This window comes from Anticarsia gemmatalis, chromosome 13 (genome assembly GCF_050436995.1).
Source record: "Anticarsia gemmatalis isolate Benzon Research Colony breed Stoneville strain chromosome 13, ilAntGemm2 primary, whole genome shotgun sequence".
Taxonomy (NCBI): Eukaryota; Metazoa; Arthropoda; class Insecta; order Lepidoptera; family Erebidae; genus Anticarsia; species Anticarsia gemmatalis.
Genome location: NC_134757.1, coordinates 11080586 through 11102377, shown reverse-complemented (window position 1 = coordinate 11102377; position 21792 = coordinate 11080586). Strand labels below are relative to the sequence as shown.

At 34.3% G+C, this 21792-nt stretch overlaps 1 protein-coding gene and 1 long non-coding RNA gene across 2 annotated transcripts in view; one reads left to right on the top strand and one right to left on the bottom strand.

Moving 5' to 3' along the window:
* Positions 1-21792, bottom strand: part of LOC142977793 (uncharacterized) — a 236264-nt gene that overhangs the window by 57672 nt on the left and 156800 nt on the right. The window lies entirely within an intron of this gene.
* The window catches only part of LOC142977792 (5-hydroxytryptamine receptor), a 98102-nt gene continuing 88777 nt past the window's right edge, over positions 12468-21792 (top strand). Inside the window, exon 1 of the mRNA XM_076121881.1 lies at positions 12468-12673. The gene's annotated coding sequence lies outside the window, so the exon portion shown is untranslated. The remainder of the gene's footprint in view (positions 12674-21792) is intronic.

Sequence of the window (21792 nt, the reverse complement as noted above, 5' to 3'; positions counted from 1 at the left end):
TCTTAACTACAGAACTAGACCCTTTGTAACGTCAGCTAAAAATAAAAAGCCATATAATGATAACACACCATTCAAATGATCATAAAAGATCAACAAGTCAAATTGTCCGAGAGTCGTAAAATCCGTAAAAAAGCAACAACTCAGAGCGTTAATTTATTCCGCATATCAATTTGACATGTCCCGTTTATACAACACAAATTAAACGCATGGGGAGCTTACATTGTTCAGTCGGTATCTATAGCTATAGATAGAGCACGGTTTCCTAAGCTTTAGACTATCGTATCGACTTTGGGCTATAAATAATTGAAATTTTGAGGTAAAAAATCTTGCCAAATGCAGGGGAATTGAGTTTTGTTTCATGTACAAGCTAATATTCTATAGGACATATTATCGAAAGACCTTGTTAGAAGTATTGACCACCTAAAAAAGTATCCTGCACCAAACGTTACACAATGCGGCTTAAAATATATATTATGCTCGCATTGATTCTCATATAATTTCAATTTTCAACTATCGCGAAAGTGCTTTGATCGTAATTGTTTATCGTGAATGGTTCTGATTGATGAAAGATGTTTCAAAAACTACCATTACAAAAAAGTTTCAAATATTTTATAACACTCTCAATATTTCTCACCATTTTTTCGTATCAACGCGTTAAACACAAAACAATTTAAAAAGTTAAACACAAAAATTCACTAAAATTCTTCTCGAGACCGTCGTGCATTCGCCGAAATCCGCGGAAGTGAGACTAAATATTCTAATACTAGTTAGCTCCGGTCAAATTTGGTTACAGCACAAATTTGTCATGCAATCCCGTGCAGCTACCCCGGGATTTACATACAAATGAATACAATTATACATCTTTGCATAATAATGTTTGTTACACTGTATTCTGTACACCATTAATTTGATATTAGATGTAATGTATACTAGGATCTGCTTGGGATTTTGACCGCTCCAATAGATTTATAGAAGTTCAATATATTATATTTATGAAGGTTTTAAAACTGCACCAAATATCAAAAATTTAAACCTTGAACCTGAAAGTAATACATCGATATTTAGACTCTTCCATATTATTTTTGCATTTATTATATTATTATCTTGCACATGATTAACACCGAGTCCTGTGAAGATCACCACAGGTCGGTCTTGTGCCGGTATCTGGTTGGCTCAAACCGTTTTTCAGCTCTTGCTAATTACTTCTACGATGAATATCCTCAAAGATAGCAATAATAAGCACTGGTGGCCAGTTTTCGTAATTTTATAAACACTAGAAATTCATATGTGTACGTGCTCATAATTTCTTCCGCAACAAATGTAACAGTATACTAGGACGAATGCAAAACGATACTTTACGTCCATTAACGCAAACAATAGTGTTCACATATCCCATTTCTGAGTCCAATGTTCGTATCCATTCGCTAAACGTTCAAACATCCATCTCCTATCGGGCATCGGTTTTAATGATCGCTGTATGTTCTCTGTTAGTTATGTCTGACATTCCGTTTCTATTCCACATTCCACGCGTCTAAGAGTATAAATGGTGAATTTGTGATTGAGCAAATTATTTTGATACTCTTGATTGCATACTGTTTTTTTTTTTAATATATCAAGTAAGAAAAGGGATAAGTGACCATATTTATTCATCTAACAATAGAATTTTATTACATTTTATACAGTACAAAACTTATATAACTAAATATTTACATTAAATTATTAAAATTAAAACTATATATACACATTGACGAAAAAAAAAAACAAATATATATAAAAAAAAATTAAGAATATAAAAGAAAGGAAGCGCGCTACGCGTCGTAGTACTCCTCCACATCGCTGTCTATCGGGAACGTTCCCAGAATGCTGGCAGCATTGCCACGTTGTATGGCAATGCTTAACCTTTGTCCCAAGAAAATGCCAGCATTCTGGTCACGGGAACTGTCGACGAGGCGTTTGGCGATGTCTTTGTAAAGTAAGTGGGCGCTCGGGCCCCATGGTCCCAGCGTCTCGACCCCAAACGGCTCAAACACATACTCACCAACAAGACTTCTGTATTTGCGCCGCTTGAGGTCTTCGGCAGCCGCAGCAGCAGCTCCAGAAGCACCGGCCGTCCTTGGAAGATGAGACGGCGCAAGGGTGTCGACGCAAGTTGCATCCCACACCAAAGGCCGTCCCATCCTCCAAGGCATCAACGACATACCGTCCGGCCTCTTCCCGTCATCGCGCGCCAGCCCATTGGGTTCTAATATGGCTGGCATTCCAGCGGCAGCAAGAGACCGGCGAATGATGTCGTTGAGGTGTGCATGTCGGGGTATACGGCCAGAGCTCCTACTGCAGGAAAGACCATGGTGCCCAAGGCGGTCGACAGCTTCTCCACAGAGACAGCGATGCGGAGAAACGCAAGGAGCACCCAAACGGAGGCAAGTGGCGATGCGAAAGGTAGCATCATCCATCATCGAGCCCACGTTAAAAGATGGAAGTGCTTGAACCTTGAACCCAAAGGCCCGACTCCCACTCTCCCACAGCCAACAGGCGAGCACGCTCCGCAGGAGAGGATGACGTCTCTAAAAGATTTTGTCTTAATAAACTGCAGAGCGGCGCGTCCCATTGTCTCTGGGAGGACAGGTTTCGGGGCAACTCGGCATTTGGAACGATCATTCTCCATGAGTTCATGGCGTCGGTCTTGCACGACACTTCAGAGTCAACCAGTGTGGGGGTTAAAATTTTCCTGGTTAACTCTTCCGTGTTGTGAACCGAGGACAGGAACGCAGGTAAGCTGACATCGGAAATTTTGCGGACGCCGAGGCCACCCAAACGGATGGGTAAGGAGGCCTGAAGCCACACTCGGTCGTCCAAAGCCACATTTAGAATTTTGCTCAGTATATTATATTGCATACTGTTAAATGTAGTCGGGTGAAAAATTTGATTCCTAAGTTAGGTGGTGTCAATTCGTGGCGTCAAAAATAGGAAATGGTATTTAATACACTTAAGAAATAAGTTTAACATTATCATTTGAAGACTTTATAATTTGGCTATTGCCTCCTTATTATTTTGCCTCGCATTATCTTGTTGTAATTTCCAATGTCAGCGCAACTGTTACGATTCGAAAATGGTGTCAAATTATGGTTTTATTCCAATGTCTTATTATCAAGATGTTATGAACTCGTATAGATGTGAATATTAAAATTTATAACGTATCAGGAGGCATTATTTAATGAAAAGGAGGCCTGATTCTATATACGTATCATCTAAAATCTGTCACACGTAATCAATAAGTTGTTTATCTCATTTCAATACAACTATAAGTCGAGTAAAAGCTATAAATTACAATTAGTGGAAGTTCCAGCGAGGAACAATGTTGAAGCGCAGTTGATATAATTGCTAGCGTCGGTGCGTGCGGGGGAATTACATCCAGCGCTATTGCTTAGGGGACTCACGGAGCGTACAGATCACAAGCATTTGTTGTTTTTCTTTGCCACACTTTATATCGTTTGATAGAGACTTTAAATAACATATAGGAATAATTTTAAAATGTTCTAGTAACATTTTAAGTGGGATTTTTTGTTACTGGATAGCCTTTTTAGTTTAGTAGACTAAATGACTGGATCTTTTCAATCGTTGTTTTATAATGCAACAACCTTATAACTGTAGCTTTATTCTCTACTACTATCGACTAAAGACAACCGGCTAGTCATCGAGAAATTTTGTATGAAAATCTGATCAGCGCCTCTGACGGGCATCGTAGAAACTCTTCTGGCAGTATTGTGAAAGGCAGCATTTTAAATGTCAAACTTCATACTCGACATTAAATATTGTAATATTCAATAGAGCACAGATTTCTTTTTATTTTTTTACTTAATATTTCAGTTTACACTCTTCAGCTATTGTTATATACTACTGAAACAGGTCACTCCCATTCCTCACTTATAAAAATAAAAGCTCTTAACCAAAAACACATTAAAGCCACCCACCAAAAGCGAATTTTCATAAATTCTCAAATTCTAAGCAGCGATTGCATTGGCCAAGAACAATGGCAGCCAGAAGTTATTGGATGACCTCACATTGTCTCTTGCAAGTGATAGAGCGGTGGAAAATAAAATTTAAAAGCTGACCAAGACTTGGCGTGGTAAATAGTAGAATAAGCACTATTCATATCATTTCCCGTTTGTGATAAATGCTTGGATATTTTTATGCTGTGATATTATTCCATAGTTTATTAACTTTATTTTGTAGTAGTTAATTTTATTCCATGTAATTTTTTTATTTTAGTAAATGGGGCTATGAATGAACTCATTTTCTTTGTTTGGATAGTAATTTTTTTTTGCAAGCAATGCTAATGCTTAAAATAAAATCATATGCCGAAGAAGGACATGGGTGGTTGTGGGCATAATATGAGCAGAAATTTAAATGTGTTTTATTTTACTCTTTAACTTCAAAACGGCTGAACTTAAACAGACAAATCTGGTATATTAAGTCTAACGAAACATTACACTAATTTCAACAAATAAGAGTAATCTTATACTATCATTAGACAATAATCACGCAACATTACAATTTTATACTCACATACTATACATCATCACGACATAATGTTTCCCAACAAGTTTTCCATTCAATCGTCCATTTTTCCCAAACAGTGTGTCACGCAGTTTTCTATCCCTTGAAACAAAGGCGGGACATCGATACCGAACACAATAGTTACGATGAGAATGATTCCATGTAATTGTTTTCTTAGAACACAAGTTGCTTCGCTTGAAAAAATCTTTAGAAAACCTCGCAATTGTTTCCAAACAAAATGTTTTTGTTTTGATGTTTGTTGTCAAAGTTTACAATATATTTAGAGAGAGACGAATAGTAAAACGGTAACGGTAGTAAACGGAAGATATATTTAAAAATCTTGTTCTTTGGTCTCTACCTACCACTATAGGAAAAAGGTGTGTTTAATTATGTATTTATTATACTCGTATAGCGTCTAATGGCTTAGGCCTTAGATTTCTCCTGAAAAGTCGGGTGCTTGAACCAAAATTTTCGCCCTACAGACTCAAACTATTGAACTGAACTGTGAACTCACTCTAAGTACAAGTCACTGCTGGGCAATAGTCTCCTCTCGGTTGAAGAGGTAATTCTTTGAGTGGGAAATGGGCTTGAGTTCAATATCATGGTCAAAGACGAATAAATTTAAAAACAAAAACTAACAATCGTTAATTTTTCTGTTTATATCGTTGGTGATCCTGGCATTAAGTTAATAACACAGTAGTAAATAAGGAAAAACGCCTGTTTTCAAATGCAACAAAAGTCGCAATAATCTTTAAAATATTGACAGCCTAACCGTACACATCAAATTAAATTTAAAGAAAATGCACAACTACCCGCAATTTGAACGTCAATTTTGAACTAAAACAATCAATCTTGACGTCATTATTTTAACAGAGTGCTGGCTCAGCAAAACAAATAACTTGCCGATACTTGATGGATTCTTGTCACATGCTACTAAAGTTTCTCACACAAACCAGAATGATGGTGTCGCAATTTACGTAAAAAATGGCCTTAATGTCTCAGTGTGGGAACCAAATATAATCAATGCTAACTCTCTTATATGTCAAATAGATTCTAAGTTTGTCTTCTTAGCAATATACCGCTCACCATCGTACAATACCGATGGCTGTTTGGAGAGCTTTATGACCAGCTTAAATAACACCTTAGATAGTGTTTCTTCCTACCCTAACGTGGCACTTGTCGGAGATCTAAATATCGATATAAAACCGGGAAATAAGAGTCGACATAGCATGGAGTTCCTCATTTTGAACGCCTCTCATGGCCTGCTGCCAACCCATTTATTGCCCACAAGACTAGACAACTGTCTTGATCATGTCCTGCTCAAGTCCAAATTACCCTCGACCACTTTAATTCTGGAATCGCATATTACAGACCATAAGCCAGTTTTACTAACTATGACAAATGCAAATATACCACAAAAGCAAAACTATACATTATCCCGCCTTAATATAGATGCCATTAAAATTGAACTAGAAAAACAAAATTTTTCAGAAATTTACGAAATATATAACCCCAATGTAGCGTATACCAAGTTTATTTCTATAATATCAAATATTATAAGTAAATATACCATCAGACTCAAAATTCCTAGGAAAAATAAAATTATAAAACCCTGGATCACAACAGGCTTATTGAGATGCATTGAAAACAGGGACAAACTCCATATGAAATGTAATAAATCACCGGATAATCTTATTTTAAAGTTAACATATACACGTTACAGAAATTTTTGTAATGACTTACTCCGTAAACTCAAGTTAGCTTATGAGCAAAGTGAACTAGAAAAATCCAAAAACAATCCCAAAGCACTTTGGAAAACCATACAGGATATTACCAATACCCGTAAAGCACGTGCAAGTCCAAATGAATTATTAAAATCAAGTAACAATCCCATATCTTCCGTAAACCACATATGTATGTTCTTTCTTTGGTAATATTGGTAAAAAGTTGGCTTGTAATATCTTAAATGCCCATTCTTCATTGAAACCTTCTTTAGTTACTGACCAACACTCACAACCAATCATGCCTCCTCCAATCAATTCCTTCGTCCTTTTAGACATTGATCAATCCGAAGTCGAAACAGCTATTTTACAACAGCGCAACGATTGCGCGGTCGGCTGGGATGGCATATCGTCGGCGTTACTGAAAACTTGCCGACACATACTTGTACCACCTATCACCTACATCATCAACCGTTGCTTTCAATCCGGTACTTTTCCAGATGAACTTAAAAAAGCCATCGTCCACCCAATATATAAGAGTGGGAGCAGAACCAGTGTCAACAACTACAGACCCATCTCTATTTTACCATCGATCTCTAAAATATTTGAAAAGCTCCTGTACAAGCAACTAAAGGCCTTTTTAGACAAATACAAGCTAATAGCCGAGAACCAGTATGGCTTCAAGCCTGGGACCTCGACGGAAGATGCTGTACTGGATCTTACTCAGCTTGTAGCACGCAAACTTGATAGTGGGGTGAAGTGCTTGGGAGTTTTTCTAGATCTGTCAAAAGCGTTCGACACGGTTTCTGTTCCTAAACTTATATCAAAGTTGGAGTGTATTGGTGTGCGTGGCTTAGGCCTTGACATCTTTAAAGATTATCTTAGGAATCGTACGCAACAGGTCAAAATTGATGAACATCTTAGCGACGAATTTACAGTGGATTACGGCGTGCCTCAAGGAAGCATTTTGGGTCCCATACTTTTCCAAATCTACGTCGACGATCTGTGTAGAATGAATATTCCCAACTGCAAAATTTTCGCCTATGCTGACGATACTGCCATCATCGTATACGGGCAAACTTGGAATGAGATCAAAATTAAAACTGAGGCGGCACTAAGGAAAATTATGAAATGGTTTCACCAAAATCTCCTAACACTAAACGTAGACAAATCGTGTTATGTCCCTTTCACAATCCGACGGCACACTAAACCTTCACATGACTTTGTGGTAACTGCTCACTCCTGCCTCAGCCCGGTCTCGACATGTGCTTGCCCTACACTAGCAAGAAGTGAATGCGTTAAATATCTAGGAGTACTTATTGATGATGGGCTGAGATGGGACAAGCAGATTGATGCCATTACAACCAGAACCATGCGCCTAATCTACGTTTTTAAATCCCTCAGAGAATCGGCTGACACTCGTATACTAAAAATGGTTTACCTAGCTTTGTGTCAGTCGATTATAGGATACTGCATCACGGTTTGGGGTGGTGCAATTAAAACCAACTTCCTGAGAGTAGAGCGAGCTCAAAGAGCGGTACTCAAAGTTATGCTTAAGAAGCCTTACATATACCCCACCTCTCAGCTTTACGAGGAGAGCCAAGTGTTAACCGTTAGGAAGCTTTTCATCTTGCAATGTATTTTAAGAACTCACAAGGTCATGCCTCTCTCTAACCCAAATAAACGTAGAAACGTCCCGTCAGGAGTTAGTCACAAAACCAATTTTGCCGAACACCAATTTTACGTTGCAGGTACACACTTATATAAAAATCTACATAAGAAGCTAAACATATTGCATTCAAATAGATACGCGCTCAAACAAAAAATCACCCAGTGGCTATTATTACAGGACTACCCCACAACAGAAAATCTTCTAACACACATATCATGAGCACACATATACACACACTCGCATAGGCATACACACATACACGTACACACACACATACACACACACACACACACACATACACACACACACACATACACACACACACACATACACACACATACACACACAAACACACACAAACATATATTTCACTATTCCATTCCATTTTTATTTCATAGAGATGTAGCAAATTTATTTCATAAAATTAAAATGATGTAACTCACTCGATAAATCGACACTGTCATACCTGCTGAATATAAGTAGTTCAACTACAGCTGAACCCTATCCCTTAAGATACAGGCTGGACCTAGTTTAAGGGATAGAGTCTGAATTTTTTGTGTTAAAACAACTATAAACATATTTTTAAGTTTGTAACAGTGCTATGTAATTTTCATGTTTGTTAATCTGTTAAATGAAATAAATAAAAAAATAAATAAAAGGTCAGTATTTTCCGAGCAATCATAGTAATGTGACGGTTATTTGTTCAGATTACTGGTATGTCAACTTGAACTGGTGTTGTTATTATATCGATCACAATGACCGTGTGTGTGATCTTCAGTGTTCACACGCAAAGGTTTTGTAAATGTCGGGGTCGTAGGCTTATTATCCTGTGTATAAATAAATGCAAAACTTTGGGAGTGTATTCGTTTTTTTTTCACGTAGATACTTTTACGCTAAAACTACTTAATAAATCTAGACAACATTTTTGGTATATAGGCATTTTTTTGTTAAACTCATGCCTCAATCACGTAAAGCTGCGTAGGTCTGCTAGTTTATATAAAATAAATTACTTACTTTGTGTGTGTGCTTACACCAAAAACCTTAAATAACTAAACATATATACATTATATACAGCCTTTCTAAATAAGTAAGTTTATGTCAATCGCGAGTATAATTAGTGCTCATGTCAAAAAATCACTTTACACTGCCCAGAAATCAAATCTAAGACTGCTAATCTCTATCAGCGGGCGTTGATTTTCACTCCGATCACATATCACCAAAATGATTTCCAACTACCAAGTAAAATTAATTGAATTCACAATAATTGACGAGCCGTAAAAAATATATAATAAAATCAAAGCGTCAATTTTTCCGAACAGCTGCGGTTTCCCGCCACAATTTAAATAATTCTATTAGTTTAGAACACGTGTACGGTGTTCGTTTTATTCGGCCAGTAACGTTCGAAACTCAAACGGTCGTTGGCTTTTTGGTAGTGTGTAATAGGATTTCGCTGGCCGAAAATGAATTACGATGAAATAATTAAGACTTTTATTTTTTTAATGGTTTTTGAAAGGTTTAAACTATTAATTTAGAATGCCCACATTTTAGGAGAAACCAAAATGTGATATTTTATCATTGCTATATTAAAATTCTCATGTAAATTTAAGGCCTATGTTTAAATATAGAAATTCCACAAACTGTATGAATCTAATGCTGTAATTTGTAGAAAATATATTATTATAATTGAGAGTTTTATAAAATTACAGACTGAATCTCATAATATACAAACCTACATAAATAAATGTAGGTTTGTATATTATGAGATTCAGTACATAGCACATAGTCAGAAGTGTTTCAACTTTTAATACTTGTATGACTATAAAATGAAAATATAAATATTTATATCGACCGGAAAATAAAGCGACTTAATATTATAATTTGTTTCGATTTTTCTTATTATTTTTGCCCATAAAGATAGTGAAAAGAAGTGCCTTTAACGCAGGTAAAAATCGATTGTAGAACTCCATCATAATTTGATTATACAACAACAAAATACCAACTACAAAAAAAAGCAAAATTAAACTAAAAAAATCGACTAAAAATTCCCAACAATAATACGACACGAATATCAGTGAACGGTGGAAATTGAGCGGAGCTGCAATTTTCGTTCGTGCTGTCCTTTGATTTGACTAGTTATTGACGCAGTCTCGATCTTCTAACATCACGTTTGTATCAGATTTGTACGCTATAGGCAAAAATCTGTTTTAGAAGCTTGGTTGAGCGTGTGATAGGGGCTTTAAGTTGATGGTGTGGAAAGGGTTTTATTAATTACCGGAATATTCGATTATAAATTCGATTTTAAAATAACACTAATTAAAGTTAAATCATTTTAACTTTTTTTTCTTTGTTGCAATTGTTTTTTTATTATCGTTTTGTAAATACTGACCACTATGAAGATAAAAGTTCTTAAGATTTGTCTTCATATTATCTTGCTCATATTTAGCAGTAGTGGAACATGAAAGTCATGGGTTTTTACCGTGTACCTCTAACCCTGTAAAAAATAAATGTTGTTTGACCTAAAAATCTTACGATTTCAAATAATCACAATGTCAAACTTATGTTACAGAATAAACTGAACAAAAACACTATCCCCAACCCGAGAATCGTACCCGCCACAAAATTCAGCACCGCACTGGGTACAAACAGGCAATTTCCTCCGTTTATTGGAAATCACTTTATTATTTACGTGTCTGTCAGTGTTCAGTCAAACTACACGTACCCTTGGAGTGGGTCAATGTCACACTATTGTACTATATTAATACTTATTCATACATACATACATTATGCAGAGAGAGAGTTGACTGCCTCCGTGGCGCAGTGGTTTAGGTCACCACGCCAACACTACTGCGTCGGGAGGTCGTGGGTTCGATTCCCACACGGAGCAATTATTTGTGCGATCCACAAATAATTGTTTCCAGTCTCGTTGTACTTTGTGTCCGTTGTTTGTAGGTTTATAAAAGTCCCCGCGACACAAAAGCAATTCTTAGTGCGGGAGTTGTCTTATAAAAAAAAGAGGTATGTGAAATACACCCAGGTTTCGTGATTAACAATTCTTATTTAGTAGGAGGCGAGCCTCTCGCCATGTACATGACATGTGACCAGGCTCTGTGGGCATAAATAAAAAATCAAAAACAAAAATCATCTAAATATATGTATATAACTCAAAGGTAACTGACTGACATAGTGATCTATCAACGCACAGCACAGACCACTGAACGAATCGGGCTGAAATTTGGCATGCAGGTAGAAGTTATGACGTAGGCTAATGAAGGATTTTGATCAATTCTAATCGCAGAGGAATAAAATAGGGGATGAAAGTTTGAACGAATGTTCTGTCCTAAGTCACAAATCACGCGGACGAAAGCTAGTATTAATATAATAAACTCCTATTAAAGTCCTTCTGCTAGATACAGGTGTTGTTTACGTATTAACAAGAGGAGTTAGAGCCATTCTTAATTGCACCGCATATGCCTGTATGGACTTGCTAAAAATGTGTTAGAAATATGCTAATTATTACTATGTTAGCTTTTAAATAATAACTTAATTATAAGTAATCGAAGCTTACATTCAATAATAATAATTTATTATTAACATTCACAATACAAAACTAAAAACATCGATGCTTCACATCACTAAAACTATAAACAAGCCTAACTCTATCAATCCTTTCCATTCTATATAACTAGAAGCAGCTGTGCCGACCACACTCTGTTTACTCCACCACAACCTGTCCAAAACTGTCTGAACCATTTCACTGTCCTTCATTAACTGAAATATTATCGCACTGACATTACAAATCTTCTCTATTTTTTTGTAGATCTCTTTTTAATTGAAGTAACTAATTACAGTAGTGATGCAATGCTTTTTATCTTCATTGTGTATGTATATTGTATATATATTTTTTTATCTAGCCTGTTTCTGTGTCCCACTGCTGAGAAAAATCTCTCCCCTAGACTTCCATTCCCAAGACTTCTTTCATTGTGTATATAATTTCATAATAATGAAATTAAAGAAATGAATCGTCTATCGATAGCGTAATTCACGGAAAAAATCTAAAAAAAACAATCTCAGCAATATTTTCTTAACCCGGGAATCGAACTCGATATGTCAAGATAACAGTCACTAACACTGATTCTTAAATTCATATATCCAAGGCTGATTCATCCACTACGATGTAAATTATTATCTAATTTAATTTTCTACTCCGAATAAACAATATACAATTACCCTAATTTCAAAACACAACGCTTAAAAAAACAAACCAAAAATATTTGATTCATATAAATTACATCCAAAGTTACTTACTAACACAACATTATAAATTTTTATCAACAGCTCACAGGCATAAAAATCACGAATTTTAAAAATCATATTTGCCATAAACATAATTTAAAAACAAAACATTACCAGATGCATATCCAATTTCGAAAAAGAAAAACCTGCGAAGACTGGTCCAGTGAGGGATTCAACAGTTTTGCGCGCGCCTTCTCCCACCCTTCAGTTTACTTTCAGACATCACACTGCACGCACGTCCCTAACGCTCCTATCTCTCACCGATGTTGTAAATTCAAAAAATCGCGTCAAATATCAAATACGTAACGAGAAAATTTTCAGTTATTTTTTTTTGTGAGTGCCTGTGACATATAATGTGGTTGAACGATGTGGGGTAGTCATCGATGATGATAAAATGATTGAAGATAGGATTTGAACGTGCTACTGGCAGGTAATGTACCTTTTATTTATCAATTCTTATGTTAAACAGGAAAATTTGTGGGAAAAAATATTACGTATAATATTTTTCTTTCGAATTATTTTTGGATTATATTTAATGAATAAGCAATTAAGTGAATTTCTACTGTATTAAATAAAATGTATTAGTCGTAGAAGAACAAATTTTTTTTTGCTCACAAATTAAATAAAGTAGATTTGTAAATTAAATTGTATTATTTATAAAATTATCACATTAAACATAATGAAATAAAAAATATTAAAAAAAATCAAATGACACTACAAATAAAACCAAAAACCGAAACGTTAACAAAATAAATAACTTTTAACCGTTATTCGCAACGTTATACAATAACAATAAAAATAATTACGCGAACGAAACAGCAACGATTTAATTCGTTGAGAATTATGATCGTATTTACCGGCTTAAACCTTGCTTCTGGCGTATCGGAGGGGCCCAGTAACTTATGTGACACTTATAAGGGGAATATAACGGTGATAATGTATGTGTGCTTACGACACCACTCATTACACCGTCGCCTTTCGGCTAAAGAGGGTATTAATATTTTAGATATTAATATAACACGTGCGAAGCTGTTAATTGCTAATTTCTACGTCTAATTAGGTATTATGTTGATTAGGAGATATAGAGCGTGAAAGATTATAATATAATAATTATGAATTAAGATTATAATATCAATATACATCATTATAATTAAACGAAATTTTATAAAAAAATATATTATGATGTCACAAAAAAACTTTTAAATAGGTTGTTTAAAAATTATATCGTATCTATATAGAACATTTTAACTTTTAGAAACGATCATAAAAAATATTGAGATAAAAAATATGCTAGTGGTGGCCTCGTTTTTTTTTTAATTGGCTAAGGTCATCATTTATTCTGCCAAATGCAGTGACTTTGGTTGACACTAATTAAAGATCTTCACTAGAGTGCTTATATTAGTATTCGTGAATTGTGATTAATTTAGGTAGGTAGGTAGGTTAAAAATATTGAATCTTCAAAGTGTTGTATTTTTACGATATTGCTTTATTTTCGAAAACACATACATTACTGTTTGTTTAAATTATCTTCTTATCTTACGGTTACAAGATTATCAATAAATTATAGTCGCTAAATCTTTGCTACTTTTTTCTAAAATTTTTCGGCATTCTCCGGAGAGCATAAGATAATATCAACACTTTCCACCACGTCTAAAATCTATATTGATTTACAGCAGATAATAAAATAACTAAACCGATTATTCCTAAGTACGTAATGCGACTCTATCAAGGTCAAAACTATTATCTTAGATTCACAGTTAGAAAAATTATATCCCCAACAATCACTAATAGTGACGCTATTTTAGGAATACACTAATGGTAAAAAACAATAATAGAAAAAAAATACGCCAATATCTCCGTATCTCCGACCTTTAACATTTTACTCTCAAACCGTCTATACAAATAGTTTCTTAACAAACATCTTCTAAACTTCATTTTCACAGAACTGTGTATTTTTGCACGGCAGTCCCGAAACTGAGAATCTGAGGGCTCGAGCTAAGCGTTATTATAATTGAACTAGAGGCCACCTGCGACTACGTTCGCGTTGAAAGTTTTTCCCGGAGCAAAAAGTATCCTATGTGTTAATCCAGGGTAAAATCAAATCAAATTAAATAATTTATTCATAATTTAGGTCAAATGCTGACACTTATAATAGTCAATGAAACAGAAAGTGCATATAGGAACCGCCAGTTCGGAAGGTCAGCCCAATGAGAAGAGCTGGCAAGAAAGGTTTTTCAGATTACAACTATCTATGTACCAAATTTCATTGAAATCCGTACAGTAGTTTTTTCGTGAAATAGTTACAAAGATATCATAGAGTCATACATTCGCACGAACTTTCGGATTTATAATATAAGTAAGATATTATCTCTTGAAGACACGAGCTATTTGAACCAGTGTAGCGAAATTATCCACTTACATTATTAATACTGGAATTCGTCCCTTAAATTATCAAGGAATGCTAAGTATAGATTCTTAGCTGTTTATTTATATTATTATTTGTTATTAGGATTGAGAGTACTTGAGATTCTTGCCCTCTTCGCTCTGCCATTTCTGAAACGTTTGACTTTTGTGATATTTTCAATATTTGTAATATTTGACGTGAGAATATGGACTTTTATTTTTGATTGTGTTTCTAATTTCTTTATCATTTAGATCAGATAGAGAAAGAGAGAATGAGAGACAGAAGAATTTTATAAACTTATAGTTTGCGTTATAGTTTTTTGTACCAACTTTGTTCAGACACTAAATGACCTAAGTAGAAAGAAATTTATCACAAATATTGTTTTAAACAGTTTATAGATCCATCTCTTGAAGACACGAGCAATTTTAACCATTATCAACTTACATTACATTAATACTGGAATTAGTCCCTACAATTATTGAGGAATGCTAAGATTTATTAGATTTATTTATTTAAGTAAAGATAAGCTGTCTATTTATATTGTTATTTGGATTGAGAGTTCTTGAGATTCTTGCCCTTTTGCTCTACCTTTTTCACGGTTTCGGCAACATTTGACGTAAGAATATTGAGTTTTGTTTTTGATAGGGTATCGTAAGGATATATCTCCAATTCACCGATGACAAATTAAAAAGTTATAAGTGTGAATTCAGTATACTAAAATAATATTTATTTGGGCGTATTTTTTTTATTCTGGCGTTTTATTCTGAGATGATTTTGAAATCCCTTGTGATTTTGATATTGGAAACGTCTTTTAAGATAGGTAACGGTTAAACGGTTTTGAAATAATTATATTATCTTAAATGACAGTGTATGTTTTTTTCGAATATCTGAAATGTACCATTTTTGCAAAATACTTTGTTACTCACGCTGTTCAATACTTCAACATACCATGGATCAAAAATCTTAAGGTCAGTAACAATTCAGGGTCAACACAACTATTCACTATTACCAAAAAGGACCTCCAACAAATTACAATTACAGTTCAATTAGACCAACGCTAAAAGTCGTACAACGAAAATATTCTTAGAAAATCTTATAAAAGGTACAAGGAATTGTCGTAATTCGTATCCGAATGGCAACAAGAAATAACATACTCTTTCAGATAACCCCTGACCTTCACACAATTGTAAGGTCAAACATGGATAAAACACTTTGTTATATACCCTTTATGTAATGTACCTGTTAGATAAGAAGTGACATTACGAGAGTAATTGAAAAAACATAAGTTATTTCGTGTAACGCGGTAGTGGGCATCACACTAATGGTTTTTCGAAATAATTATGACGTATTAATGGTAACCCTTGTACGGTTGAGAGGTATTTTAAAAATAACTTAAAGGGATGCATAATATTGCATAACCCTCTAGTCAGCCAGCGTGATAAGACTTATGCTCTAACTTCTTCCCTTGTTCCGGGAGGAGACTATTGCCCAGTAGTGGGACAGATATAAAATATATGTGATCTACTTTTTATTATTTTTTGTACATTTTCTGTGTATATGTATTATGTATGTAGTAGAGTTTTAAGAATGTTGCTATTTATATAAAATATCTAACAATAACTAAGTAAATACCTACCGTTTAAATCAATACAAACATGAGTTCGTAAGCAGCAACAGACTGCAACATTGTAAGTTTCTAACCACGGATATCAATGGCTTCAAAGTCATTACAGTCTGAAAACATAATTACGTATGAGTAACAGTTGAGACTACAATGTTAGCTTGCCAAAGGGCTATAGTCCAAAACACTAGTAAAATCATAGTCAATAATTACTGGAAATTTATTTTGTTTGAATGTCTGCTTTTTGTAATTTAGTGCACCAGTTTTTGTGGCTATGAGTGTATTAAAATTAAAGATCACTGGCTTAAAAGACAATGTCTTACAAACTTGTGTGATTCAAACGGTTTTGGAATGATGCATTTTTAGTGGACACACTGGTAGTGGTTATTAGTACAGAGTATTCGATCTATTATCGATTACTGTATTTAAATATAAATTCACTGTTGAGAATATAAAACCTGAAACGATATATAAAGGTAAAATGTCAAATATTATCGAGTAACCAAAAAAACTTCTAAAAAGAATCTGACTTCCTAAATTGATCTCATTTTGTTTTATAAAAAGGTCACCTACTTTCTTAATGAATGTTAACTTTTCAGCCTTGAATGAAAACTACTTTTACAAGTATCTCGCGGTTCGTTTTCAGCTTATCATTATTTGGACACTTGGGCACTTTTTTCTTTTTAAATGTATAGAAAGATCAAGTTCTTCAAGGCCGTTTTTTGTAAACTTATAATTTGTGTACGATATTTTTAGTTTTAAAATTATAAAGGCTGATGGAACGTCCGCTTTGATGAAACGTTTTATTATTAAATCAGGTTTAATTTCAACTTGAGTCATAGTTCTGGCAATACCCAATGGCAAACTTAATCTGGTGATTTTGTAGACTCTTATCCGATTGCGTTTAAAAAAATAATAAGTGCAATGCGGCCATTTGGAAACGATACCGGTTGACGATGATGAAGAGAAATACTTCGATCCGGGACGAACTCCTCTTTGTATATATTGTCAATATTTCATTATTGTATTTTAATGTGGATTTTTAAAAACAAATTGTTTTTTTTCTTCCTAATCAATATGACCAAGTGGCCAAGCTATTCCTTTAAGCTCTTTGTCTAAGCATAATGCCCGCTGTTATAGGCTCGTTTTAGATGTTAACACGGTACATTCAATGACGATTGCTGTGGAATACCGACAGTCTATACCCCTGTAATTCCTAGACGCATTAAACAGTGTTTGTACTGTATGAAAACTCGATAAGGAAATGGTTGCGATTTTTGTCCTGTGAACAAAAGCTTAGTTCTTTTAATCCCACTTATATGAAAAGGGGAAAGATTGTGAGGATGGGTGTATGTCATTATTTCATGTTTGTTTTACTATTATAAGATTTCATAGAGTTAGTAACAGTTTTTAACCTTGATTTCTATATAGAACTGAATTAAGACACAGAATACCCCGGGAAATCTTTTGAAATGGATAAATTCGGTATATATAAGTGGAAACATTTTACGTACCTTCCAAAGCGCATATCAGATTTCAATATTTTGTACATGCTTTATACTAATAATATATATTGTGTATGATTTGTACACTCAACGTTTTAGACTACCTCAATTTTCAAAATCTAGAGACCCCTTCTCATTTATCAAAACGAATTCAGGTCAGTTTCCATCGTAACTTGATTACTAGAAATTCAAAGCCAGTCTGACCTAGGTAATTAAGCCACTAGGGACTTAAGCCCAGACAAGGCTGGAAGGCTAGACTGTGTGCTTTGGTTTACACACGGGATCTAATGTGGACGAGTGGAACGGAAGAGCGAGATTGGTATGTGTTGCCTGGCTTTAAGATGTGAAGCTCTGATGCCGAGAAAATAAAAAAATAAATTTGTTTTGGAAGAATAATTTAGAACTACGTGTTTATAATACATACTGTTTATTTTAGTATTTTCAGTCACAGTGGGAGGTTTTAGCTTAGCCAGTGTAGACTCAAGGACCCTCCCTTGTTTATGAGGAAACCTTTACCCAGCAGTGGAACAAACATGGGTTAAAAAAAATCCTTAATTTTTGTGCATTTATTGTTAAACTTAAACAACCGTCAGTCTATCACCAACCCTACCAAGTATAAAAGTGAAAAGATTCGTATTCCATCAACAAACTCTGTTTACTGTCCTCTAGTTAGCTCATTATTATCGTTGACTCTGTAATTTAGTCGGACAATAATTACCTTTCGACACCCTTGAAACTTGGATAAATTGGCCCCGCTTATTTAGTGAGCTGAACACATTTTGGGGACAGACTAAAAAGGTTTTATGTAAATTTAAATGGAATGAAGACAGGTTAGTTTGGATATATATTTACTCTGGATTCTGGAATTGGTTTGTTTGGTAGTCTATCTAATATCACTGATGTTTATAGCAACTATCTGATTCTATTCTCTTCTATTAATTTTAGTGTTCTCGATATGTCACTGTTTCATATGGAGTTATAAAATGTACTTATCATAATTTATTGGCTTTCCCAAAACAAACACGACCTGAAGAATCTTTATGAAGAAAAAAGATTTTATGTTATTAAAGCATTTTTACGGCTGTTTCCGTAAGTAAAATGGTGATTAACATCGGTCCGACTGCTTAAAAAACTATGTTTTTACTATTCGGCAACGCCAAGATCTTAACTCTAGATAAAATTCACTTTTGTGGGGCGAGAATTTTTAGTTCAAAGCATGAAATTTCTATCATAAAAAACTTAATGAAATTGATGACAAAATATAAGATGTATTGATAGGGGAGTGATATAAAGATTCTGTAATAACCCAATAGTTATCACTAGAAGATTGTCAACAACAACGTAAAGCACCACCAAACTCCTTCAACCAGTTTCTTAATAAACAATTAATTACCTCGTTCTCATTACGTCGTCCTTGGTGCTATTGATTATAATGAGATATGACCTTCGCAGTAAATAGCTAAAACAAACCATCACTATGTATTTACTTGTTAATAATTCAACGAGAACAAATTACTGTAATTGACGACAATTGGGACGTTCACCTGTCTGTTACTACATGAAGAAATGTGCTTTAGAGAACAAGCTATTCAGATACGTTGAATAATTTGATAAATACTCAGTTATAAAGTTAAAAACGTGGTCACCTCGCCACAATAACCGTAGCGCCGCGTGGGTGCATTCGAATCCCACCCGCAAATATTTGTGTGATGAGCACGAGTATCTGTTCAGTAGCTCGATTCTCTACTACTATTGACTACCGACAGCCGGCTTGCCATCAAGAAATCTTGTATAAAAATCTGATCAGCGCCTCTGACGGGCGCCGTAGGAACTATTTTGCCAGCACATTTTAGATGTCAGATCGCGCTACGATGTCAGACTTTGTAATGGTGTTATTGTTTTTCTGTAGAGTACTAATACTCAATTATTTCACTTAAATTGTTTATTTCATTGTATTCTCGACGTTTCATTTGATTGTGGGACAAGTCAGTATTGTAATGTAAGCTTGGCCTCCATATAAGATTTAATTCTGTATTGTAGCCAACCGTTTAGTATCGAGACATGGCATTGAACTGTTCCTTCTAAGTGGGCTTTAGTTAAAATCTATTAATTATTTATTTTATCGATTTAAATTTCAAGACCTATAGTATTTTGTTTCTATTGAGTCAGGATTTCTGTTCAGTTGGCTTATTTTCAACAGTCGAATTCTATGAAGTAGAATTTGAGCTGACACAATACTCTTATATTTCAAAGTAGCTCATGATCAAACGCTTGTTTTAAAAAGCGCAAATAAATCTTAAATCTCTCTTAGCATAGTACAAATCGCTAGAATTTTAAACCCCACTTAAAATTTTAATGTCATCTTTGTCGACCGTTAGATTGTAAAATAATGCCGTTTTGGTTTATGTGTTTTACGTGATTTTATAAAAGCTGCATTTTAAAACTTACTAAGATCATAAGATAACGATAAAAATAGTTATAAAGATAGACTCTAATAAAGTTCTTAATACTTTTTAAAATATTCTTATCTGTGCAAAGGTCGTGTCACTTTTGACATTGACATTTCTCTTTTCGTTCAAAAACCGAATTTCGACAATATGTTTTCAATAAGTACTTGGCTGGTTATATTTTAATATCAATATTTTGATAAAAAAGTAAGTTTATGAGTATAATAACTAGTTCGATATAATATTGAGAATGGGGTTAGTTTTTATAAAGTGGAACGGTTTAGGATTATTTCACAACTACTATAGCATAAATAATGTTATAGTAATTATAATGTAGTCAATTTTCTTAACACAGTTTACAGCGGTAATGTTAGCATCAGTAATGTTTCGGTTTCTAAATTGTTCTATTGTCACTTAAAGAGTCAATACTTCAACAAATATTTCTACAATCTTTATTATCTGAAATACTTTTAAAACTATAAAATAAAACCGTATTCAGTGTTTATCGTGACTTGAAATTTACTACTGTGCACTGCCAAGAGTATATTTTATTTGTGACCGATGACATAAACTGTCGCATGTCAAAATGCAGACTAGTTTTACAACCTGAAAAAGTAAGAGCTTAGGTGCTGAAAGAACAACAATCTTTTTCACCTACCACCCACTGCTTACCACCCACCTAATGCTTGTATATATAGATGACAAGTTAAAAGATGTATATAGTATGTATGTTTATGTTATCATCTTTTAACTTGTCATCTATATAATCTATAAGCATAACCTTTCTTGCAACTATGTTGGAATCGGCTTCTAGTCTCACCAGATGCAGCAACTGAATACCAGTATTTTACATAGAGCGGCTGCCTATCAGATTTCCACAACCTGGGTTGACTAGTTATCAGATTTTCAAACTTCTGTGTACTGTTAACGACTGTTGAAGAAATATGAAAATTACAGCCTGGACCCACATTTAACATGCCTTCCGAAACAATTCGTTATAATGGTCACCCATCCAAAGAACAACCTCGGCAATCGTCGCTTAACTTCAGAGATCGATCCGAGCGGCTGTTGTTAACTAAGCTACTAAAATCTAATGAAATATTTCATTTATGTACTTGACTTACTCAATATTTTGGTAGAATAACAAAACGTGGGGTGTAGTGGGGTGTAGCCAGCACCCCGAGGGAACCGTCTAGTCGACAAGCCCGCTGATTGTATTAAAATATACAATTAATATATGTTTCGACAATGTTTACTAAAATATACAAAATATGTTTACATTTTTACAGTGTTGTATTCGTTATTGTATCGATATTTTGTTACTAGTAAAATATTGTTGTAGTGTAATAATATTTTTCTACTATAAATTGTTTTTGGTTATCGTAATAACGTTAAAATGCGTTTGTAGCCAGAAAAATTACTATATTTTTCGTTTTCATCATGCTTTTCTGATTTTTTTTTCTAACGTTAAATTGGTTCAGCAATATAAATACGCTATTATTTTGAATAATATTACAGACAACTTTTGTGTGTTTATAGTTAACCACAAATTTGAACTCTTTGCCTTGGAAA